This window comes from Felis catus, chromosome B4, assembly GCF_018350175.1.
Source record: "Felis catus isolate Fca126 chromosome B4, F.catus_Fca126_mat1.0, whole genome shotgun sequence".
Classification (NCBI taxonomy): Eukaryota; Metazoa; Chordata; class Mammalia; order Carnivora; family Felidae; genus Felis; species Felis catus.
This window is the reverse complement of record NC_058374.1, coordinates 71,377,674-71,404,023: the sequence shown is the minus strand read 5'-3', so window position 1 is coordinate 71,404,023 and position 26,350 is coordinate 71,377,674. Positions and strand designations below refer to the sequence as shown.

At 39.3% G+C, this 26,350-nt stretch overlaps 1 protein-coding gene across 5 annotated transcripts in view; it reads right to left on the bottom strand.

Annotated features, from left to right (window-relative positions):
- Positions 1-26,350, bottom strand: part of TMEM117 (transmembrane protein 117) — a 499,445-nt gene that overhangs the window by 298,617 nt on the left and 174,478 nt on the right. The window contains exon 2 of one of the 5 annotated variants that reach the window (XM_045061666.1): positions 20,750-20,850. The exons of the other annotated variants lie outside the window; for them this stretch is intronic. The gene's annotated coding sequence lies outside the window, so the exon portion shown is untranslated. The remainder of the gene's footprint in view (positions 1-20,749; positions 20,851-26,350) is intronic. 5 annotated transcript variants of the gene reach the window in all.

Genomic DNA, 26,350 nt, shown 5'->3' with positions numbered 1-26,350 from the left:
TGAATAATTATCCCCAGATAGTGACCTTTTCTGCACAGAGGAAAGAAAGAATGAAAGGCACCTAACAGGGAAATCTCATGCTTCAAAGAATACACTCTCTTCTTACAGTTGAAATATCACTTTAGGGCACAATTGGATTTTCAAGTTGTACTTTAAATAATTACAATAATTAGTATAATGATGTTTAAGTAGCTTTTATATTGATATTATGTTACCACTGACAATGGCATAATTATATGCTACTGGCAAGGGCTTAAAAAAAAAAAACAAACCTGCAGGTATGGTAGCAATGGCTTGAGGAGTTATCATGCCAAAATTTTAAATTCCACAGATATTGGAATATTTGTAAAAGCATAATATAAATGAAAATTAATTAATATAAAATCAGTGACAGGGACACGTTTAGTACTCAATTTATCCCAATAATAGATATATTAGAACTGAAAGGCTTTAGCATGAAAGACCACTCTTAGTTCTGGGCTTAAAAAAACAGAAACATATTTCTAGCTACTATATGTGTGTACCTTTGACCTCAATATTTAACCAGAAATGGACAGCTTCTTATCAGGATTAGTTTAATAAATTAAAAAAAAAAAAAAAAGATCACTGCTATACAGAATCCACATAAATTTTTGAAATGTAGTGGGCTCCAAAATGTTATGCTGGTGTTTTACCTTGTATTTAAGGGTAATCTTATTTAGGAAAATGAATTTTAATACAAATCAATACAAAAAAGACAAACACCCTAAAGGGGGGGGGGTAGGGAATGGATCAAAGATGACAAGATAAAAAGTGTTTCACAAGAGAAGAAATATGTTCTGCTGCTTTAGGATGAAATGTTCTGAATATATCTGTTAAGTACATCTGGTCCAGTGTATCATTAAAAGCCATTGTTTCCTTGTTAATTTTCTGCTTAGATGATCTGTCCATTGTTGTAAGTGGAGTATTAAAGCCCCCTACCATAAGGGTAATAAAAATATAAAAAGATGTTCACTCTCATAAAGAAATTCTACAACTGAACATCAAAAATCAAATAATCTGATTGAAAAATGGGCAGAGCACCTGATAGGCATTTTTCCAAAGAAGACATACAGATGGCCAACAGGCACATGAAAAAGATACTCAAGATCAGCAATCATCAGGGAAATGTATATCAAAATCACAATCAGATGTTACCTTACACTTGTCAGAATGGCTGGTGTCAGACCAAAAAAAAAAAAAAAAAGAGGACAAAAAATAATATGTTGGTGAAGATGTAAAGAAAAAAAAGGAATCCTTATGCACTGTTGGGGGGAATGTAAGTTTGTGCAACCACTGTGGAAAACAGTACGGAGGTTCCTCAAAAAGTTAAACAGAAGTACTGTATGATATGACCCAGTAATTCCACTACTGGAAAACAAAAACACTAATAGAGTTTGCATTCTCACCAACAGTGCAAAAGAGTTCCCCTGCCTCCATATCTTTGCCAAATCTGCTGTTTCTGTGTTGTTGATTTTAGCCATTCTGATACGGTAGGTGTTATCTCATTGTGGTTCTGATTTACATTTCCCTGATGACCAGTGATGATGAAAATCTTTTCACGTGTCCGTTAGTCATCTGTATGTCTTCTCTGGAAAAATATCTATCCGTGTCTTCTGCCCATTTTTTAATTGGATTTTTTGGGGGTGTTGAGTTTTATAAGTTCTTTATGTTTTCAATACTAATCCTTTATCAAATATATCATTTGCAAATATCTTCTCCCATTCTGCAGGCTGCCTTTTAGTTTTGTTGGTTGTTTCCTTTGCTGTGGAAAGGCCTTTTATTTTGATGAAGTCCCGATAGTTTATTTTTGTTTTTGTTTCCCTTGCTTCAGGAGGCATATCTAGAAAGAAGTTGCTATGGTTGATGCCAAAGAGGTTACTGATTATGTTCTCTATGATTTTTTTTGGTTTCAAGTCTCACATTTAGGTTTTTAATCCATTTTGAATTTATTTTTGTGCATGGTATAAGAAAGTTTCATTCTTATGCACTTTGTTGTCCAGCTTTTCAGCCTCATTTGTTGAAGAGACTGTCTTCTTTCCCATCGGATATTCTTTCCTGCTTTGTTGAAGAATAATTGACCATATAGTTGTAGGTTCATTTCTGGGTTTTTATATTCTGTTCTATTGATCTGTGTTTCTATTTTTGTGCCAGTTCCATACTGTTTTGATCATGACAGCTTTGTAATAATATATCCTGAAGTCTGGAATTATGATACCTCCAGCTTTGACTTTCTTTTTCAAGGTTGTGTTGGCTATTTGGGGTCTTTTGTAGTTCCGGGGTGGCTCAGTCAGGTAAGTGTCTGATTTTGGCTCAGATCATGATCTCGAGGTTTGTGAGTTTGAGGTCCACATTGGGCCCTGTGCTAACAGTTCAGAGCCTAGAGCCTGCTTCGGATTCTGTGTCTCCCTCTTTCTCTGCCCCTCTCATGCTCATGCTCTGTCTCTCTCTCTCAAAAATAAATAAACATTAAAAAATGTTTTAATCCTTTTTTTAAGTTTATTTATTTTTGAGAGAGACAGAGAAAAAGTACAAGTGGGAGAAGGGCAGAGAGAGAGGGAGAGAGAGAATCCCAAACCGGTTCTGCACTGACAGGGCAGGTCTCAAACTCACAAACCATGAGACAAGGACCTGAACTGAAGTCAGACATTTAACCAACTGAGCCACCCAGCAGCCCCTAAATCCTTTTCTGACTTTTACTAAAAAATTTTTACACTACCATAGAACCCATGCTTGTAAATAGCATAGATACAATTTTTATTTTATATCAAACTGTAAATAAAGGTTAATATGGCATCAAGGTAACATTTGTTCAAATGTTCTTATATGTCAAATACACAGCCAAAATTTCACAAAAGGAAATTAAATGACACTTTAGTATTCTTTATCTAGAAGAGTTTTTCAGGTATCTCTATGCATTCTAAAAAATTCTCACATTAAGACTTATATAGCTAACTCCTTCTCACAGTAATGCTGGCCTTGGCTCTAAAACCTTAATGTGCATATGTGACTTATTAAATTATGCTGATGTTATTTTATTAATGGAGTTATGAGACACCATGTTTCTAATTGACACAGCTTCCAATAAAGAACCTGTTTGATGAGATTAGAGATTTATTTGTTTACTAACTCAGTCAGAAGTTTTGCATTTTGGACTTATTCCAGTCTCAAAAGAAGTCCCAGGGGAGTCATTAACTTTAAAAACAATTATAATCAATAATCATGGAAGCCTCAGACTCAGAACTTAAAGAAGAGTCCATCAGAAGAAAGCCATTCTCCAGCAGAAATCTCAGATTTATATTCCAAGGCCATCTAATTATTGATTCTCTACAAATCAATTTCTTTATGTATAAATGGATGATTACCGATCACAGAAGCTTCTGTCTCTCAATGTGAATAATCATAGAGATTTGCACATATTTTTAATACAGCATGGTACAGAGGAACCATAAAAAATGAATTGCGAACATGAAATACTAGAACACCACACATCTAATTAGGATTACATTTAGCTGAGTTAAATCAGACACAAATTTGGGATTCCACAAATGTATTGTTTTCAAATTTATGGCAATGAATTGCTTCAGGGACATGACAAATATTACTAAATGAAACAAGTCTTCAAAACTACAGCTTAAACTAAAGCAAAAAAAAAAAGTACATGACCAAAATGGATCATTCTTCTAAAAGCGATATTTTTCAGCTTTCTGTGTCAATTTATTCATCTACTTCTTGAAAAAATATTTATTGGGAACCTACTACATGTCACGCAAATGCAGAATAATACCATATCTGATACACTATGTGTTCATAATGTTTGTTAGTACATAATTATGACATAAGTCTAGTTTAACGACAAAGACTTACTTTTTCATTACACAATTATAGATCAAAATCAGAAATTAAGTAATTTGGAACAAAACTTGGCAAACATTCTCTGTAAAGCACCAGGTAGTAAATACCGTAAGCTTTGCAGGCTTGATGGTCTGTTGCAACAATGCTAGCCTGCCATTACAGCCTAAAAGCAGCCATACGTAACAGACAATACATAATGTCTAGTGATGTCTAGTGATGACTAGTGATGTCTAGTGATGAAAGATCATCACTAGGTTCCAATAACACTGTATTTATGCACACTGCAATCTACGTGTCACGTAATCTTCACATGTCATGATAATCCTTCTTTTTCCAACCATTTAAAAATATATTCAAGTTTATTTATCCACTCATTCAACTTTTCTCCTATGATTCTGTGAAGTCTTCTTCATTTAGTCGGTAGCTAGAAGTTTTGGTGTTATAATTAGCACCTTATCTTCTGGCTAGTCATTACTAGTAAAGACTACTTCTTGAAGGGTGGACAGGATCTGGAAAGGTAGAGATGGGAGTAAAGCAGTCTTGTCGGTGGGACAAACCTAGCGACAACCCACAGCCTGCAAAGATTAAAAGAATGGAAAAGAGTTTCCTCTGTTTGGAGCCAAAGATATATCTGGAGAGAGCTGCTGGGGAAGTAAGGATAAAGCAAGTGGTACAATGATATAAACACCCCCCTGGGGCTTAGGGCCTTAGGTTTCAGAGGTAGTACAATGTGCTGGTTGAAAGCATGGATTATGGAGTCAAACCTGCCCGTACCCTGGCTCTATCGCTTATTAGTTGAGTGACCCTGAATCTCTCTGTTCCCATCTCCTCACTGATAAATGGGGATGATAATAGTGTCAACCTCATTAGAGTACAGTGAAGATTAAATGAATTAAGACATGTAGCACCTGCTCTGGAATAAGTATTCAATGAATGTTAGCCTTTAAAAAAAAAAAGTGAAAATCATTCCTAGCTCACGGACCATACAAAATAAACAGGATTTGGCCCATGAGCCATAGTTTGCCAAACCTGGCTTAGAATATATTCTCTTTCAGAAAAGTCTCTTTCTAAAAACTATCATTTTTATGCATGACATTAAAAAAAACCAACTGTGTGTTTCTCATAGAGTTTTAAAGGTTCTAAGATGGTATTTGTCAGAATTACCGAACCTCAATATACTTACAGAAAAAATTCCTTTATTGTATTTAATTTGAAGTCATTATAAAAAGAACCTCTCTGAGGATGAATAATTTTATAGTATGTTTCCCTTTGCTCTCCTGAAATCTTATGTTGAGTTCATTGGATCTTCCTTATCCAAACAGCTTGATGTATCTTTAAACATTGGAATTTAAGCAAGTAAAAGCAAATATATTGCAAGTTGAGTCCAAAGTGCCTTCCCTGTGGCTCATCCAATCATGCATATGCCCTTGAGCTGCCCACAGAGTACATCCTCTGCTGCAAATGACCCACTATGTGTGACCCCGCTGTGTGTCATAAGTGTTGTTGAAATGGAATATCCAGCTGAGGAGAGTTGCTTCTCCTAGAATGTTAAAGAGCTATTTCATGTGTGTTGTATGGCATCTACTCTCAGCTAGCTCATCCAATTTAAATTATTTGATATGGTTTTATTAACTACTATAAGAAATCAGATAGTTCTGTGAGATCTTAAATAGTATGGATAGTCAGCATACTCTGCTCCAAAGATGTGCTCTTGCAAAACATTAGTTGAAAAAAAGTTTCAATAATATGAAAATGACTTTTATATTTTTAAGTTTATTTATTTTGAGAGAGAGAGAGAGAGAGAGAGAGAGAGACAGAGAATTCCAAGCAGGCTCCACATGGACAGCATAGAGCCCAATGTGGGGCTCCAAATCACAAACCATGAGATCATGATCTGAGCAGAAATCAAGAATAGGACGCTAAACTAACTAAGCCATCCAGGCGTCCCGAAAATATATTTTAAATAAATGGTGTTCCACTTATTAAAATTAAGCATTTTGGATAATATCCTTTTTCTGAGTTTTTATCATCAACATGGAAGTTACGATTACTTAATTCCTGTAATTTTTCTTTCTGAATTCTGTCTCTTAGTTTTACATTTCTTTGGAGCCACAAGCATGTAGAAAATGTCAAGGAAATATTGAGTGTTTTCTCCCTCAAGTTTCTCTTTGAGTTTGTGTAATATAAGTACAACAACACATTTCAGTATCAGAGAATTTCTAAAGCTATATGTCTTTGAAAAGAAAAAATGTTCTATGAATAAGAAAATATAAAGTATGTACCAGGAACCTGGAACTGTCAGCAAATGGAATAACAAAATTATGCTGTTGAAATCATTTTAGTTTGAAGGACTCTGCCAAAATCATGAAGCAGGAACATTCTGCATCTTTCTCAAGGTCACAACTGCAAGAGAAATTATCTTAATGCTTCTAGGTTGTTCTTAGAAAGTAAGCCTTCATTTAAAAAATAAAAAGCTTAAAACATAATTTAACAATTTAGCAGATGGTATTTCAAAATGAAATCCAGGAGTCATTCTTTTCAGATCAACATAAAGATGCAGTGAATTAACCATGCTCCAGGTTGAAGTATGCCATTATATCTGTCTGGTCACTTAAAGGACTAGAAAATGTATTAATTCAAGCCATTGTTTATGTTTCTAAGAAGTAAATTTAGCTGAGATCATTCAAAAGGAAGCAAAAAAAGAAAAAAAAAAACCCACGATCTTTTTGGTAAACATTCTCACATAGATTATAAACTAAAATGCCTCAAACATTAAATGAAGAACAAAGCTCTCTAAAGTCTGTAAAACTTCAGAGCAGAGTTCTCGACCTGGTCAAAGCAAGTTGCACCTGTGGAGATGCCAGCTTCGGCACAGCATTCAGTAAAGACACACAGGTTAGAAAGGCAATATAAATGTGACTCATTTGAGCAACTGTTCTAATGAACACTTTCCACTGCCTTCAGCAGGTTAAGAATATTAAAGCTTCGTTCCCGCTGAGCAGGCCTGGGTATTTTCTATTTGTTAACTCCCCAGGAACTTGTTGTAATGTCTCGTGGTGAGTATAAGACAGTACTACATTCTGTAGTTGCCAGCTGGTAGGAGCAAAAACACCTGGGCAAAGTACTTGTTAAATGGCATATTTCTTCTCAGTGGCAGTCACGACAGACTGGGAAATCTGCTTCTTAGTTTGTTTTTTAATACATTGCCCAAAGTGTCAAATCAATGGTTTAAGTCCTATCCTTACCTTCACTGCTTCCCAGAATGGGTGGTGGACTTGATTTCGTTTTCATTGTTTTGGTCTCTCCTACTGGGCTCTCTTCCGACTTGCTACAGTAAATCTGCCACCAGTTCTTCATCCATCCTGCTCTCAGAGGTCTTTATCTCCAACACCGGAGTTCAACTATTAAAAGGACAACTTCCTCTATCCATGCAGATTCAGAAATTAACATATTTTTGCGGACACTGATGACTCAAATATATAACAGCACTGGCTAATTGAAGATATGTCCTGATTTGCTATCCATACTTAAATTTACAGTATAAATGTAAGATCGTAAACAGGATACCACACTTGCATCCTAAGAGACTTCAACTTCATGGGTTGAGAGGTGTGAGCAAGAAATAAAAAAATCTGTTAACATCGCAGCAATAATCCATTATTGTTTTTTATAAAGAGGAGATGAATTAGTTAACATTGTTATTAAGTATTGTTTTTTCCTTGCATTTAGTGTTCAGGTTAGGATTTGCTTGAATGTTATGTTGCTTTATGTATTATTGAAATCCATTTCTTCTCCTGATCAATTAATAGAAGCAAAAGAAGCTAACACATTGAGGTAGCTTATATGTGACAAACTACAGTGACTCAGAATACAAGACAGGTCTTAATATTATCAACAATCTATCTACCTTTCTGATATCATTCCCTCAATGGCTTTTAAAGTACATCCAGCCCCTTGCAAATTCCAATCTAACTATTTCTCAGAGCCTGCAGAAAATGTCTCACATTGAGTTATTTATTTATTTATTTATTTATTTATTTATTTATTTATTTGAGGGGTTACGGGCGGGGGGGGGGGGGGAAGAGAATCCCAAGAGAATCAGCGAGACATGGTGTTGGATCTTATGAACCGTGAGATCATGATCTGAGCTGAAATCAAGAGTTGGATGCTTAATCAACTGAGCCACCCAGGCACCCCTCACAAGAGTTTTTAATACAGTGCCTGAGGAACCACCTGGCATTCATCAATTTCCTCCTCTTCGCCCACAATGATGTGAGTTCATCTTCGTGGTTATAGTGGTGGTGGCTGTATCTGCTGCTTGGTTCTCTGGGTCCTTCATAACCTAAAAGGGAACTTGACCACCACCGCTGGCACGGCCTCTTACACTTGACCATTGGGAATCTACCAAGCTATGGTGCCAATGTCAGCACCAAAACTGTGGTAGCAAAGCTCAGTTTTGCTCTACTAAAAATGAAACCTCTCCCTAATTTTCACCGAGTGACCATAATTTCATACAAGGCTGCCTCACCCTTCTAACGTCTCCTAGATATTTTCATCTAAAAGAGCTCTTTGATTTTCCCTCTTCCCATCCCATGGCACATGTCCACAGCTAGCTAAGCCAACAAACAATGTGAGAGGTAGACACCATATGACAGCCAAGTTCAACCTTTCTTTTTAATGAATGAGCCAGTCTGGATTAAGCTCACTGCCTGACTCTACTTTCCCAGTGGCAGGTACATCCTTTCCTAGGAGAATCCTGTGAACCCTAAGATGAAGAAAATATTACTATCCCTGTTTTATAAACGATTAGGCTTAGATATAAGACCAGCTACATAATCTGCTAGATCTAGTACAAAATGAAAGTGTGGGGCTCCTTGTTCAAAAAATATCACAAATTTCAAGATAGGGTCAGCAAAGCATTAAACCAAGAGAAGGGTTCTCCTGCCAAGACTTGTGTGCAACTGAACAGGTCATAAGTCCATGAAGCCAGACCTGCCCAGAGAAGTGAAGTACCCAAGGCCTCACACCCATTGCATGCCCAAATCAGGATTTGAAAACAGAGGTCTGACTCCAGCCAGTGCTATGCTCCTACATTCAAGGTCACCGGCTCTATTCCCCATGCTACAGTCTCATTGTCCAGATGTGCCTGGTCTTGGCCAAAACCTAAGGGGAGAGTATAGCTCAGGTTCAAGACGGGAATCACAAATAACTCTGGGCTAGTCTCTAGGTTACTACTGAACCAGTGTAAGAAGTCAGTATTTATCACCGTGGAAAAACACAAGACAAAGTAAGTTGAAAACACTCAACTTCTGAGAAAATGGAATGAATCTTTGGAGCGAAGAAGAGACAAACTAGGAAAAACAATGCGTTAGTGTACACGAATAACAGTTCTTACCACTTTCTAATTTTTTTCTAAATTACCTCAAGTAAGGAATGCTCCCATATTCTTAGGGATTCCAGGAAGAGAGACCCTGGCGTTCATGGAAAGGCCCAATCTAGATTCTAGTCAAGATGGCGGCGTAGGAGGACGCTGGGCTCACCGCGCATCCTGCTGATCGCTTAGATTCCACCTACACCTGCCTAAATAACCCAGAAAACTGCCAGAGGATTAGCAGAACGGAGTTGCTGGAGCCAAGCGCAGACGAGAGGCCCACGGAAGAGGGTAGGAAGGGTGGCGAGGCGGTGCGCGCTCCACGGACTGACGGGAGGGAGCCGGGGTGGAGGGGAGGCTCGCCGGCCAAGCAGAGCCCCCGAGTCTGGCTTGCAAAAGCGGAGGGGCCGGGCGGACTGTGTTCCGACAGCAAGCATGACTTAGCGTCTGGGAGGACATAAGTTAGCAGCTCTGCTCGGAAAGCGGGAAGGCTGGAGGACAAAGGGAGGGAGAGCTGCTGAGCCCCCGACCACAGACGTCAGTTTGGCGAGGAACAAAGGCGCTCGCCAGCGCCATCTCCCCCGCCCATCCCCCAGCCAAAATCCCAAAGGGAACCAGTTCCTGCCAGGGAACTTGCTCGCTCTGCGCAAACACCCAACTCTGTGCTTCTGCGGAGCCAAACCTCCGGCAGCAGATCTGACTCCCTCCCGCTGCCACAGGGTCCCTCCTGAAGTGGATCACCTAAGGAGAAGCGAGCTAAGCCTGCCCCTCCTGCCCCCATGCACCTTGCCTACCCACCCCAGCTAATATGCCAGATCCCCAGCATCACAAGCCTGGCAGTGTGCAAGTAGCCCAGACGGGCCACGCCACCCCACAGTGAATCCCGCCCCTAGGAGAGGGGAAGAGAAGGCACACACCAGTCTGACTGTGGCCCCAGCTGTGGGCTGGGGGCAGACATCAGGTCTGACTGTGGCCCCGCCCACCAAATCCAGTTATACACCACAGCACAGGGGAAGTGCCCTGCAGGTCCTTACCACGCCAGGGATATCCAAAATGACCAAGCGGAAGAATTCCCCTCAGAAGAATCTCCAGAAAATAACAACAGCTAATGAGCTGATCAAAAAGGATTTAAATAATATAACAGAAAGTGAATTTAGAATAATAGTCATAAAATTAATCGCTGGGCTTGAAAACAGTATACAGGACAGCAGAGAATCTCTTGCTACAGAGATCAAGGGACTAAGGAACAGTCACGAGGAGCTGAAAAATGCTTTAAATGAAATTCAAAACAAAATGGAAACCACCACAGCTCGGATTGAAGAGGCAGAGGAGAGAATAGGTGAACTAGAAGATAAAGTTATGGAAAAAGGGGAAGCTGAGAAAAAGAGAGACAAAAAAATCCAGGAGTATGAGGGGAAAATTAGAGAACTAAGTGATACACTAAAAAGAAATAATATACGCATAATTGGTATCCCAGAGGAGGAAGAGAGAGGGAAAGGTGCTGAAGGGGTACTTGAAGAAATCATAGCTGAGAACTTCCCTGAACTGGGGAAGGAAAAAGGCATGGAAATCCAAGAGGCACAGAGAACTCCCTTCAGACGTAACTTGAATCGATCTTCTGCACGACATATCATAGTGAAACTGGCAAAATACAAGGATAAAGAGAAAATTCTGAAAGCAGCAAGGGGTAAACGTGCCCTCACATATAAAGGGAGACCTATAAGACTCGTGACTGATCTCTCTTTTGAAACTTGGCAGGCCAGAAAGAATTGGCATGAGATTTTCAGGGTGCTAGACAGAAAAAATATGCAGCCAAGAATTCTTTATCCAGCAAGTCTGTCATTTAGAATAGAAGGAGAGATAAAGGTCTTCCCAAACAAACAAAAACTGAAGGAATTTGTCACCACTAAACCAGCCCTACAAGAGATCCTAAGGGGGACCCTGTGAGACAAAGTACCAGAGGCATCACTACAAACATAAAACATACAGACATCACAATGACTCTAAACCCGTATCTTTCTATAATAACACTGAATGTAAATGGATTAAATGCGCCAACCAAAAGACATAGGGTAGCAGAATGGATAAAAAAACAAGACCCATCTATTTGCTGTCTACAAGAGACTCATTTTAGACCTGAGGACACCTTTAGATTGAGAGTGAGGGGATGGAGAACTATTTATCATGCTACTGGAAGCCAAAAGAAAGCTGAAGTAGCCATACTTATTTCAGACAAACTAGACTTTAAATTAAAGGCTGTAACAAGAGATGAAGAAGGAAATTATATAATAGTTACAGGGTCTATCCATCAGGAAGAGCTAACAATTATAAATGTCTATGCGCCGAATACCGGAGCCCCCAAATATATAAAACAATTACTCAAAAACATAAGCAACCTTATTGATAAGAATATGGTCATTGCAGGGGACTTTAACACCCCACTTACAGAAATGGACAGATCATCTAGACACACGGTCAATAAAGAAACAAGGGCCCTGAATGAGACATTGGATCAGATGGACTTGACAGATATATTCAGAACTCTGCATCCCAAAGCAACAGAATATACTTTCTTCTCGAGTGCACATGGAACATTCTCAAGATAGATCATATACTGGGTCACAAAACAGCCCTTCATAAGTTTACAAGAATTGAAATTATACCATGCATACTTTCAGACCACAATGCTATGAAGCTTGAAATCAACCACAGAAAAAAGTCTAGAAAACCTCCAAAAGCATGGAGGTTAAAGAACACCCTACTAACGAATGAGTGGGTCAACCAGGCAATTAGAGAAGAAATTAAAAAATATATGGAAACAAACGAAAATGAAAATACAACAATTCAAATGCTTTGGGACACAGCGAAGGCAGTCGTGAGAGGAAAATACATTGCAATCCAGGCCTATCTCAAGAAACAAGAAAAATCCCAAATACAAAATCTAACAGCACACCTAAAGGAACTAGAAGCAGAACAGCAAAGGCAGCCTAAACCCAGCAGAAGAAGAGAAATCATAAAGATCAGAGCAGAAATAAACAATATAGAATCTAAAAAAACTGTAGAGCAGATCAACGAAACCAAGAGTTGGTTTTTTGAAAAAATAAACAAAATTGACAAACCTCTAGCCAGGCTTCTCAAAAAGAAAAGGGAAATGACCCAAATAGATAAAATCATGAATGAAAATGGAATTATTACAACCAATCCCTCAGAGATACAAACAATTTATCAGGGAATACTATGAAAAATTATATGCCAACAAATTGGACAACCTGGAAGAAATGGACAAATTCCTGAACACCCACACTCTTCCAAAACTCAATCAGGAGGAAATAGAAAGCTTGAACAGACCCATAACCAGCGAAGAAATTGAATCGGTTATCAAAAATCTCCCAACAAATAAGAGTCCAGGATCAGATGGCTTCCCAGGGGAGTTCTACCAGACGTTTAAAGCAGAGATAATACCTATCCTTCTCAAGCTATTCCAAGAAATAGAAAGGGAAGGAAAACTTCCAGACTCATTCTATGAAGCCAGTATTACTTTGATTCCTAAACCAGACAGAGACCCAGTAAAAAAAGAGAACTACAGGCCAATATCCCTGATGAATATGGATGCAAAAATTCTCAATAAGATACTAGCAAATCGAATTCAACGGCATATAAAAAGAATTCTTCACCATGATCAAGTGGGATTCATTCCTGGGATGCAGGGCTGGTTCAACATTCGCAAATCAATCAACGTGATACATCACATTAACAACAAAAAAAGAGAAGAACCATAGGATCCTGTCAATCGATGCAGAAAAGGCCTTTGACAAAATCCAGCACCATTTCTTAATAAAAACCCTTGAGAAAGTCGGGATAGAAGGAACATACTTAAAGATCATAAAAGCCATTTAGGAAAAGCCCACAGCTAACATCATCCTCAACGGGGAAAAACTGAGAGCTTTTTCCCTGAGATCAGGAACACGACAGGGATGCCCACTCTCACCGCTGTTGTTTAACATAGTGCTGCAAGTTCTAGCATCAGCAATCAGACAACAAAAGGAAATCAAAGGCATCAAAATTGGCAAAGATGAAGTTAAGCTTTCGCTTTTTGCAGATGACATGATATTATACATGGAAAATCCGATAGACTCCACCAAAAGTCTGCTAGAACTGATACAGGAATTCGGCAAAGTTGCAGGATACAAAATCAATGTACAGAAATCAGTTGCATTCTTATACACTAACAATGAAGCAACAGAAAGACAAAGAAACTGATACCATTCACAATTGCACCAAGAAGCATAAAATACCTAGGAATAAATCTAACCAAAGATGTAAAGGATCTGTATGCTGAAAACTATAGAAAGCTTATGAAGGTAATTGAAGAAGATTTAAAGAAATGGAAAGACATTCCCTGATCATGGATTGGAAAAATAAATATTGTCAAAATGTCAATACTACCCAAAGCTATCTACACATTCAATGCAATCCCAATCAAAATTGCACCAGCATTCTTCTCGAAACTAGAACAAGCAATCCTAAAATTCATATGGAACCACAAAAGGCCCCGAATAGCCAAAGGAATTTTGAAGAAGAAGACCAAAGCAGGAGGCATCACAATCCCAGACTTTAGCCTCTACTACAAAGCTGTCATCATCAAGACAGCATGGTATTGGCACATAGACCAATGGAATAGAATAGAAACTCCAGAACTAGACCCACAAACGTATGGCCAACTTATCTTTGACAAAGCAGGAAAGAACATCCAATGGAAAAAAGACAGCCTCTTTAACAAATGGTGCTGGGAGAACTGGACAGCAACATGCAGAACGTTGAAACTAGACCACTTTCTCACACCATTCACAAAAATAAACTCAAAATGGATAAAGGAGCTAAATGTGAGACAGGAAACCATCAAAACCTTAGAGGAGAAAGCAGGAAAAGACCTCTCTGACCTCAGCCGTAGCAATCTTTTACTCGACACATCCCCAAAGGCAAGGGAATTAAAAGCAAAAGTGAATTACTGGGACCTTATGAAGATAAAAAGCTTCTGCACAGCAAAGGAAACAACCAACAAAACTAAAAGGCAACCAACGGAATGGGAAAAGATATTCGCAAATGACATATCAGACAAAGGGCTAGTATCCAAAATCTATAAAGAGCTCACCAAACTCCACACCCGAAAAACAAATAACCCAGTGAAGAAATGGGCAGAAAACATGAATAGACACTTCTCTAAAGAAGACATCCGGATGGCCAACAGGCACATGAAAAGATGTTTAGCGTCGCTCCTTATCAGGGAAATACAAATCAAAACCACACTCCGGTTTCACCTCATGCCAGTCAGAGTGGCCAAAATGAACAAATCAGGAGACTATAGATGCTGGAGAGGATGTGGAGAAACGGGAACCCTCTTGCACTGTTGGTGGGAATGCAAATTGGTGCAGCCGCTCTGGAAAGCAGTGTGGAGGTTCCTCAGAAAATTAGAAATAGACCTACCCTATGACCCAGCAGTAGCACTGCTAGGAATTTACCCAAGGGATACAGGAGTTCTGATGCATAGGGGCACTTGTACCCCAATGTTCATAGCAGCACTCTCAACAATAGCCAAATTATGGAAAGAGCCTAAATGTCCATCAACTGATGAATGGATAAAGAAATTGTGGTTTATATACACAATGGAGTACTACGTGGCAATGAGAAAGAATGAAATATGGCCCTTTGTAGCAACGTGGATGGAACTGGAGAGTGTGATGCTAAGTGAAATAAGCCATACAGAGAAAGACAGATACCATATGGTTTCACTCTTATGTGGATCCTGAGAAACTTAACAGGAACCCATGGGGGAGGGGAAGGAAAAAAAAAAAAAAAGAGGTTAGAGTGGGAGAGAGCCAAAGCATAAAAGACTGTTAAAAACTGAGAACAAACTGAGGGTTGATGGGGAGTGGGAGGGAGGACAGGGTGGGTGATGGGTATTGAGGAGGGCACCTTTTGGGATGAGCACTGGGTGTTGTATGGAAACCAATTTGTCAATAAATTTCATATATAAAAAAAAAAAAGAAAGGCCCAATCTTTCCTCCTCCTCTGAAATTCTCTTGATGTTTCTGAGACACTGAATTTTTCTAAGAATAACAATTTTTACAACATGGTTGTGAAACATCTTTCTGCTTTAGACCAGAACTGTCAATATATGTTCTAATGAAGTCCCAAATCAGACAGATCAGGAATTAAAGCTTCATTTATTTATATCTCTTACTTACCAGCAATGAAAATGACGAATTTACATATCTCTCTGAGCTTTATATCTGATTGAGATAATGCCTAGCAAATAAGCATTCAATGAATATTAATTTTGATTTCTTCCTTTTATTTTAAACACTTACGTCTCTCACATATGTATGACTGAGGCTTTATAAGCTTATTTTTTATAGGAGCCATGAATTTATTTTTTATATTAACTAAGAAAGGACTAGTGATAGATGTTTGACATATAAAAACTATAATCAGGCTACCCATATATTCCTATCTACCCAGGACAACCCAGGTAGACATATGTTGTCTCCACCTGTTAATAAAGAATCCCTGTTTATTCTCAAAAGTGTCCCATTCTGACTAATCACCATGGCTATAATGCAGCTGATAGAACTTCAAAAGTTACCAGTCCTCCCATTCCAGATAAGTTGTTTTTTTTAACAAAAAGTGCTTTTGTTTGTAACTTTGCAAAACCAATTAGAAAATAGGGAAATGGCATTCGTTCATCAGCACGTTTAATCAGTACTTGCTTCCTCTAACCCCTCTGTGAGGCTATTGGGACAATAACAATTAAAAACACAAAATGCCTATCATCAGTTTTATTATCTTGTGTGTGTGCGTATGTGTGTGTGTGTGTATGTATGTGTGTGTGATTTTTTTTCCTGTCCAACATAGCTCATGGACTAGAAACATTAAGAACCATGTTCCTAGATTAAATAAGCACACATCCTTTAATTTTACCATACAATATTTCTCGATTTGTGTAGCTCAAAAGAGAATACTGTGCACTGAGGGTGAGTTTGCAAACATAGTCAGAGGGTGACTTCATACACTAGTTATACTGTATCTTTAGGCCAGGCTCTTCTAAGAGGTTCCTTTCAACACCTCTCCTGGTTTTGACCTCCAACAGCACTTCTGTTGCTCTGACTGATCTTGTACTCACATGCTCCCTTTCAGTCAGCCTTTAAATAAGGATGTATCTGTGTCCCTAGCTGTGCTACAGGCTCCTTAAGGGCAGCTGAGAAACCTCAATAATAATATTAACTGAAATTTATTAAATACTAAATACATGCCAAATGCTTTACATTCTTTAGTTTTTTCATCTTTCAAAAGATCCTTTATACTTTACAGCTTTTTTTAAAGATTGGGCTCAGAGGAAGGCAGGAACTTGCCTGAGTTTACCTAGCTGATAGGAAGCAGAAGCAAGATAAGACCACGGTTGGTTTGACTCAAGTCCATGCTCCTGGACTCTGTCACCTTATAATTCTCCAGGCACCAGGCACAGTAAATGCTCAAAAAGATTAAGTTTTAAGATGTTTAAGCGGCGCCTGGGTGACTCAGTTGGTCAAGCGTCCGACTTCGGCTCAGATCATGATCTCAGGGCTGGTGGGTTTGAGCCCCAGGTTGGGCTCTGTGCTGAGAGCTCAGAGCCTGGAGCCTGCTTCGGAGTCTGTCTCTCCATCTTTCTCTGCCCCTCCCCCGTTCTCTCTCTCTCTCCCTCTCTCTCTCAAAAATAAACATAAAAAAAGATTTTTAAATAAGCTTATATTATAGAAAATGTAAGCAGATTTTAAAGGTTTTCAACAAGAAACCAAAACAATGTGATCTTCTAACTCAATTCTTTTAATCACTAATTATTTTATCAGCTCAGCACCTGGCCCATATCTGACAAACGACAGCCCCCTCAAACATCTGCTGCATAAAGGAACACACTTTTATTCAGGACTACAACCTTGGGTCCTTTGTTTTGTTCTTTTCATCGCCAGGGTGAGCTCCCTATTTAAAATAAAACCACTCGGCCTGAGCCGACACCAGATCTGCATAACATCCGGGAGACCCGGATGTGGCCTTAATGCGGATTTGGTGGATTTGACCAGCGAGGCAAAGACCTATCTCAAAAGTAACTCAGAACCTCATTCTTGCCAGAAAGAGACACGTGGCAAAAGACCCAAGACATCCTCTCTACTAAGAATTCAGAAAGCGAGCAAGCAAAGGGGATGTGAGTCTGTGGTGACAAGAGCAATATTTTTAGCATCCTCTGAGAATCTCTTCTAGTGCGTCTGGCTGTGTGGGGGAAATAAAAAATTATACAATCAAAGTAAAGGAAAAAAGTAAAGAGAGCTGTACATTTCCCTCTTTGTATTTTTTTAATTTCTATATTCTTACCTAAAAAGGGGGCTGCTTTTCCTCTATGTCTTCTTCTCTAAGTTCTAAATGCCAAATCGGAATAAATGGCAAGACCTCCATTGGAGAAATCCTGTTTATCTTCATTCACGCACAGTGCATCAATCCATTTTCTACCAACACTTGGATGAGAAGCCAGAAGCCTCCTGAATGCCTGGGGAGATACTGACTATTGAATTTCAATTTCAAGCAGTATTTCCCAAAATGTCACTTGCAGAAAACGTGCATCAAAGTCATCTAGACACTTACTAAAATGTGGATTCCCAGAGTCTGCAGCAACCCTACTTAACCACAACCTCTGAGTTGGGAGCCCAGAAACCTAAATTTAAATTTTTTTTAACATTTATTTATATTTTAGAGGGAGACATATAAAGTGTGAGCGGGGGAGGGGCAGGGAGAGAGGGAGACACAGAATCTGAAGCAGGTTCCAGGCTCTGAGCTGTCAGCACAGAGCCCAACGCAAGGCTCGAACCTACGAACCATGAGATCACGGCCTAAGCCAAAGTTGGACGCTTAACCGACTCAGCCACCCAGGCGCCCCCCAGAAACCTAAATTTTAAAAGAAACTCCTGTGATTTTTTTTTTAAGCACAAAAAAATTTGAGAACCAACTACACTGACTTGCACCAGGCCATAACAAATTCCATTTATAGGATATATTTGGTATATTTTTTAATTCAGCCCAAGACCCCATAGCATTTCGTCACCTTTCTTGTTTTTTCCCTAGTTTTGCTAAAGTGTGCAGGGCACTACAGGAAGCTTTCAGTATCTGGATAACTAGAACATGCTTGGATCCAAATCCCAGGCTTTGTTGTTCAGTGGCTGTAACGTGAAGTAATTGAATTATCTCTAAATTTCAGTTTATTTATCTAGAAAACAGAAAACGGTAATAAAAGAGTAACACCTCATACACGTTGTAAGGATTAAATGCAGTTTATGCTCCCAGCACCCTAAATAAATTAAAATTCCCATTCCTCATAATGTCTTACGTTGTTACTCCTTTTTGCCTAAACTTAGGGCCTCGCTGTATTCTTTTGTAGCCAAGTTGGAGCCGTGGGTCATTAATTACTTTGGTCCCAAGGTCTCCCAGATAAAACAGCATCCGTCTTGTGAAGGGGAAGGATGAATGTGCACCTGGACAGAAGATGGATCTGGAGAGCAACACGAGCCTCTCCCAGCTGCATCGACTCTGAGACAGGAGGAAAAAAATGCCTGTCTGGCACGGAGCGCAGCTGTTCTGCTTCTCAGAGCTACTTGGAAACCCAGCTTTAAGTAAATCTCACCTAGAAAACCACGCATTTAGTCAAAAGCAAAGGGCAACTGTTATCTTTATAAAATAATTATGCAATTCACAAAACTAATGAAAATATACCTTCTTTACACCAAGAGCTCTTCAGGTGCATTTCAAATGTTTCTGCAAGCAGCATTCTATCCACGGATTTTCAGGAACGCTCTCCAGTATGTCTCAGGGCCCCAAGGGTGACTCTGCCTCTTCCCTCCCTAGAATAATGCTTTTCTTTACTCCTCAGTCTTCCTGCATTGCCTCCAGCAGCTCAGAACTCAAGATAACCAGAAAAAAAGTGACAGTGTTATCACAGTCTCCAAGCCCATGGAGAGAGCAGAGACCCTCTACTAACTAGCCTCTCATTTGCTAGAGGAGGCTGGATGCAAATGGCAATGTGTCCACGGGAAGAGAATCCAGACTTTTCATATGACTCTAAAGTTAGGTGCCAGGAACTAATGAATGAATGCAAGTTGGTGACATCTGTTCTAGTCCCTGCCCTGTCATTAAAATACCTGGGAGGCAGGCGCTTCTCTGGGCTTTGTCTTATCTCTGAAATGGAGCTTACTATCCTTCCTTGCTTTCTCCCAAAGGATCGTTACAGGACCCCAACGAGCAAATGTGCATGAAAGACGCTAATAAATTGATACAGCAGATATAATGAATCACATATAACAGATATAATGAATCATAACTGCCAAACACAGGTTGACTGACCCAGCACCCATCCCCAAGTCCTTTTCCCACCTCTTCAGTAAGAGCTAAGAAAACAAGTATTTTAATTCCTCATTCTCTCTCAGAAGCACAAATGGCCTGTTACACGGAGGGAAAGCCTTCCTTGTAGGTATGGTTAAGTGTGGCCTTTCTTTCCTTCTTTCTGCCTTGAACAAAGATGTGACGCCTGGAGCTACAGCAGCCAGACATGCTGTAACCGTGGGGCAATGAGCACAAGGAGAAAAGCCAACAGGTGGAAGGTGATGGAAAAGAACCATAGAAAGAGCTTGGTCTCGGTATCATGGTAACAGTGAAGCAATTCCAGGAAGGTCCTTCATCAAAAAGAAATACAAGAAAAAACAATTCGTATTCAGTTTAACTACTATTAGTTATTCTGTTCTTGCAGCCAAATGTATTCCTAACTGAGATAATGATAGAAGCCAGAATAATCACTTTTATGTTTTTATTTTATTTTTGAGAGAGAGACAGACAGAGACAGAGACAGAGACAGAGTCTGAGTGGGCAAGAGGCAGAGAGCAAGGGAGACACAGAATCTGAAGCAGGCTCCAGGCTCTGAGCTGTCAGCACAGAGCCCGATGCAGGGTTTTGAACTCGTGGACCATGGGATGATGACCTGAGCCAAAACTGGATGTTTAACTGACTGAGCCACCCAGGCGCCCCCCCTCCCAGAATAATCCCTTTTAAAACTTAAGTCAGATTGTGTCACTCTTTTGCTTCAAAACACTTCCAGTGACACCTACCTCACTCAGGGGAAAGGCTGTCTTCCCAAGGACCGAAAAAGCCCTATGCGATTTCCCCTTTGTGAACTCCCTGGCCTCATCTCCGGCCATCTTCCCCTGACCTGGCTCACTCTTGGGTTTTGACTCAACACACTAGGTACATTCCTATCTCAAGCATTTTTTTTTTCTACTCTTTCATCCACTTGGAAGGTTCCCCTCTTTAGATATCTGCCAGGCTCATTCCCTTTCTTCCTCCAGGTCTTTGCTGAAATGTTATCTTTCAGTGAGGCCTTTCTTCTAACCCAATCAAACTGCAAAAGTTCCCCCTGCCCAGCACTGATTCACTTACCTGTAACTTTTTAAATCAGTATGGATCCCCTGTATTTCCTGCCAAGTATAGGTTTCACTCACGAAGCTGACTGAACACTTGAGGCTTTATACTTTTCTGAACTGTGAAAAGATCAATGGCTTTTAAAAATTATCATTTATGTCATGAACTTCCAAAAGTGATTTGAGGGCATTTTTAAACAAGTCACACGCATAGTAAACCATTACATAAATAATCACAATTAAAAGTCATGAAGAATAAACACCTTAATGGTTATTCCTCTTTCTACTTTATCCCAAGCTCTTTGGGTGGGCTCAAACTCCTTGGTAAGAGTCAAGAAAGACAATTAACTGTGACAACTGGCTGCCTTCACAGCTAGACCCCTATGCCAATTTACAAAAGTCCCTACCAACTAAATAAAGCCCACATTCTTCAAGGCCTAGAGTTTCCTCCAATTAAGCAATTGCTTCAAAACAGAACGGGTGACACGGGTGACTCAAAACATTTAGCTTGCTTACTCTGGCTCACCAAGTCAGCAGGAAATTCAACAAGTCTACAAACAGGTCCAGAGGATGCTCAATACACTTTCACTTCTAAAGCTAAGGCCAGTCCCCATGATCTCCTTTACTTATCCCTCAAACCCCTGCCAGATTCCTCACCTGAACTTCCCCCAAATCCTAACTGGACATTAATGTAAACCCTTGCCCCACTTTGCTGAGTTTCAACTGCACACGAGTTGATCTGCACATGAGTGAGATATCTTCATTATCTCATCATTTCTGTTGCTCACCATGTGAAGTCCTTCCCTTCTGGTCTGTCAGAACAATTTTGTTCAGCATGGTTTATAAAGCCCTTTACCCTAACAGCTTTACATGAATTTTTACCAAATAAAATTTGTGACTGGTTGGGGTTTTATTTTTTCCTTAAAAATATAATCCTATGGGGTGCCTGGGTGGCTCAGTTGGTTAAGCATCCAGCTTTTGATTTCGGCTCAGGTCACAATCTTGCAGTTTGTGGGTTTGAGACCAACATCAAACTGTCTGTGCTGTCAGGGAAAAGCCTAATTGGGACTCTCTCTCTTCCTCACTCTCTGCCCCTCCCCTGCTGGGCTCTCTCTGTCTCTCTCAAAATAAATAAACATCATATATATATATATATATATATATATATATATATATATATAATCTAACTGTATATAATCTAAAACATCTAATATATATTATTATATTATAATATATCAATTATATAATTATATATATAATCCAATAATCATATATGCATTTCTCAATGCTCTATTCATGCAATTGTTCAAGAAATATTTATTGAACTCTAAATATGTCCCTGGAACTGTTTTTGACATTGAGGAGAGTGGAGTTTATAGTTTACTATTTACTTTTGCAGGTCATATTACTAAAAGTAAATGAAAAGTGTTATTGTTATTGAGCACTAAATTAAGCATAAGCTTCTAGCAAGAAGCTTAAAACAACTAGAGAAATAGTAGTTTATCACATCACATTGGCAATCACAGTATTCAGGAGAAAACCTCTGCTTGAAAGAAAAGCGACTGTAAAGCAACCGATCAACTGAATCATTATACAAATGAAACTAGAAGCCACGGCAGAGAAACCCTCACTAACAGACTGAGAACATGCCCACTTCTGCCAGGAGCCACTTGACAGAATACGCCTGCCATCTAAATAACTTCAGTACCAGTAAGTGGCAGAATCATGGATTAGTTTCTGGTCTAAATTGCAAGCTTTACTGAAATAATAAACTAGCCTGAGCTTCCAAACCCTTTCCAATTAAAAAAATACATATCATGCAAATAGCTAAGGCTCAACTTAAAATAAGCATCTATACAGAGAAAGAGGATCTCTTTTGCACTGCTGGTGGGAATGCAAACTGGTGAAGCCGCTCTGGAAAACAGTATGGAGGTTCCTCAAAATACTAAAAACAGAACTACCCTATGACCCAGCAATTGCACTACTAGGCATTTATCCAAGGGATACAGGTGTGCTGTTTCGAAGGGGCACATGCACCCCAATGTTTATACCAGCACTATCAACAATAGCCAAAGTATGGAAAGAGCCCAAATGTCCATCAATGGATGAATGGATAAAGAAGATGTGTTATATATATATATACATTGGAGTATTACTCGGCAATCAAAAAGAATGAAATCTTGCCATCTGCAACTTTGTGGATGGAACTAGAGTGTATTATGCTAAGCGAAATTAATCAGAGAAAGACAAATATATGACTTCATTCATATGAGGACTTTAAGACACAGAACAGATGAACATAAGGGAAAGGAAGCAAAGTAATATAAAAACAAGGAGGGGGACAAAACATAAGAGACTCTTAAATATGGAGAACAAACAGAGGGTTACTGGGGGGATTGTGGCAGGGGGATGGGCTAAATGGGTAAGGGGCATTTAAGGAACCTACTCCTGAAATCATTGTTGCACCATGTGCTAAATAATTGGATATCAATTTTAAATATTTTTTTTAATTTTTCAAAGAATAAAAATAAGCATCTATATTTAAGCAGACACCCTTTAAACTTTTTGAAAGTAAAAGAGAAATCATATCAACTGATTCACACTGTTCTGATGGCTTTAAGGAGAAACCCTCTCCTCCATGACCTACTTAATTTTGGCTTGACTCCAGAAGTTTGTCATCATCTCTCTTTTTAGAGAATCATATCACGCTTCGTGGCTTTCTTTTTTGATCCAAAAAGACATAGGTCTCTTTCTAGAATTGCTTCTCAGTAATCCCTTCAAGGAGACCTCCAAGAGGCTGATGAGTTCACCTTGGCATACAAATGTTTAGAGTCTCCCTAAAATGGGAAAAGTTCTTCCTCTAAGAAATATTTTAAATTTACCTCCTTTCCACTTGATTAATGACATATTTAAAAGGAGCAAGTCTATTAATTTATAGCCTCTTTGTTGGTTGTCCCTAGCAACCACCTTTAGCCACTTTTCTCCCTCAGAGCCATGCATCTTTTATAAACGTCAGAAAATTGCATATAATTTTAATTGGCTTTATTACATCCTCCAAGGATGAAATAGAGTAGGCACAATGTAAAGAAACAAAGCCAGGATTGACATATTTGTATCCTATTTAACCACAGAGAAACTTTTTCAACTGGCAAATAGATTGGAGGTTACTTTTAGCAGTAAGATTGCGTTTTGAAAAGCAAACTGGCATCGCTAATAAAATATTCAAGGTTATGCAGAGAATACAAACTGTCAGTGAGGGATTTAATGGCTCTGTGGCATTCTTTCATACTCCTAAAAATTCCTTCTTGCTTCAAAATAGAAAGAATTTTGTATTGAAGAAATAGTAAAATTTCATTGCTTGGGTTTTTGAAAAGAAGAGGACAAAAGATTCTTAAAGATGGGGTTTTGGGTCTCAGTGTCTCTTTATGAGTTTTCCGAGGACTTTCCGCAGAAGGAGGGATGATACTGTTTCAGTTCCAGTTAAATGTCCCAACTGTTCCAGGGAAAAGACCTCGTGAGGCTCCTACGGCACCTGATGGAGAGTTAATGTGCTTTAAAAAACAAAAACAAACTGTTAAGATTATATTTCTAGGATTACATCTTAAGGTCCTTTTAGAAACTGGCTGTGGAATCATGACTATCCCACCATTATGGCCACAAGTAGACTTCTAGACACCCTCTCCATTGCAGTAACCTCTTGCAGCTTCTTAGCATTTATCAAATAAGATTCCCCAGGGGGAGAATCTTATTGGTTTAGCTCATCTTTTCCTGCCAGGCCATGGATCATAAGTCACTAACTGCAGCTTAGCTGTCCTGCGTCAGGGAATTCCTATATTCCAATCAGCTGTGGTTTAGGGCAGACGAGGTCCAACTGGTTAAAAACATGGCTCCCAGGCCTATTCCTTCAGGGGGAGAACTTGAAACACAGAAGTTCCTCTTACAAGGGATAAAAGGTAGAGAACTGCCATGAAACACACTGTAATATAGCCCATCATGATCAAAACACTGAACACATTAATGGATTACTCACAATGGGATAATTCCACCAAGGGCAGAATCAGTGAGGCACAAAATGGGGGTATCATAGACGATGCGGACACCTTATATAGATACTTTAATTAAATGTCATAAGACATACAAATTTAGTTAGTGGGCCTTCCTTTTTAAAGCAAACTGGCATATACCTAACCACTTCTTTCACACAAAGTTGGCAATAGCACTCCCGATATAATCTGAGGCATGTAGTCCTTCCTACCTAAATATATCCCTAGACTTTCTTCATTTCTACTCCAAATGGCAACACTGATAGGAAAGTTTGTAGAAGTAACGCAATGGCATTCAAAACTATCTTTCTCTGCTGCTTGGCAGTAGTTTTAATCATTTGTTCAATCAGATGGGCCAAAATATTTTCCTTCCTCAAGCCATACATTCAGCCCGAATTCCTCATCCCAGCAAATGGCACCACTCCCCAGTGGCACAGAGGATATGATGAAGGTCATCTGGGCATAAATTCCCATTTTGAGTGTCTCTCCCCAAGTTCTCCTAGGCAACATAGTCACTTCACTTTAAAATATCACTCTGTATTTCCCAAGCTTCTCCTTCTTCCTCCCTTTCCTCTGAGAAAAAGATGGCCACCTCTTACTCCCAACCTAAAAACCTATTTTTTGAATCCATCTACTCTCTCACTGTACCTTCAATCTCTTGCTCTCTACTGCTTCCCTCCTCTACCCCATAAATCGTTCTAATCTTAAAGCAATACACAACAACCATGATAAATTAAATGCTCGTGAATATGGGCTCTTCTCCTTATGAGGTGACTGTTTCAGTACTTCACCAACATTGCTGTAAATCTTGCCAGACGAAAAAACAACTAATCACACCAAGTACATCTCAGAGTGTGTAGTTTTGCTGAAATGCGTGAGGATTACAGAAGGTGTCGTGTCACACAAAGCATACGTTTTCACTCAGAAAAATCTGCATTAAACACATCTCTTCCTCAGTCTCTCTCCTTGACCTCAGCCACCGTATCTTGCCTGGAAATCCTCCCACTAGAAAGTGCTGAGACCAGTCTTTCCTCTTTCTCCCTCATTTATCTTACAGAGTAAATGTTTTTGCTTCAATATAAAACACCGCCTAGCCAAGCTCCAGTAGCTTCCTCTTAACCACCTTCTCAGAAAAGTTCTAAAATGCTCTCCATACCATTGCCCCAAACCCTTCTCTGATGCTAAACACCAAAGGTCTACCATCATATTTCTCTTTTGCACTGCCCAACTTCTCCAGAGAATATACATCCTCTGCCTCTGATTGCTAACCACAAACTCCTCCTTAATAACCCTGCAATGATTTTTTTCAACTCTCAATTGAAATGACTTCCTTTTTTAAAAAAAATATTTATTTTTGAGAGAGAGAGAGAGAGAGAGAGAGAGAGAGAGAGAGAGAGAGAGAAAGGGAATGAGCAGGGGAGGAGCAGAGAGAAGGAGACAGAGAATCCCAAGCAGACTCCACACTGTCAGCACAGAGCCTGATGTGGGGCTCAAACCCACAAACTGTGAGATCATGACCTTAGCTGAAATAAAGAGTTAGATGCTTAAACTGAACTACCCAGGCACCCCTGAAATGA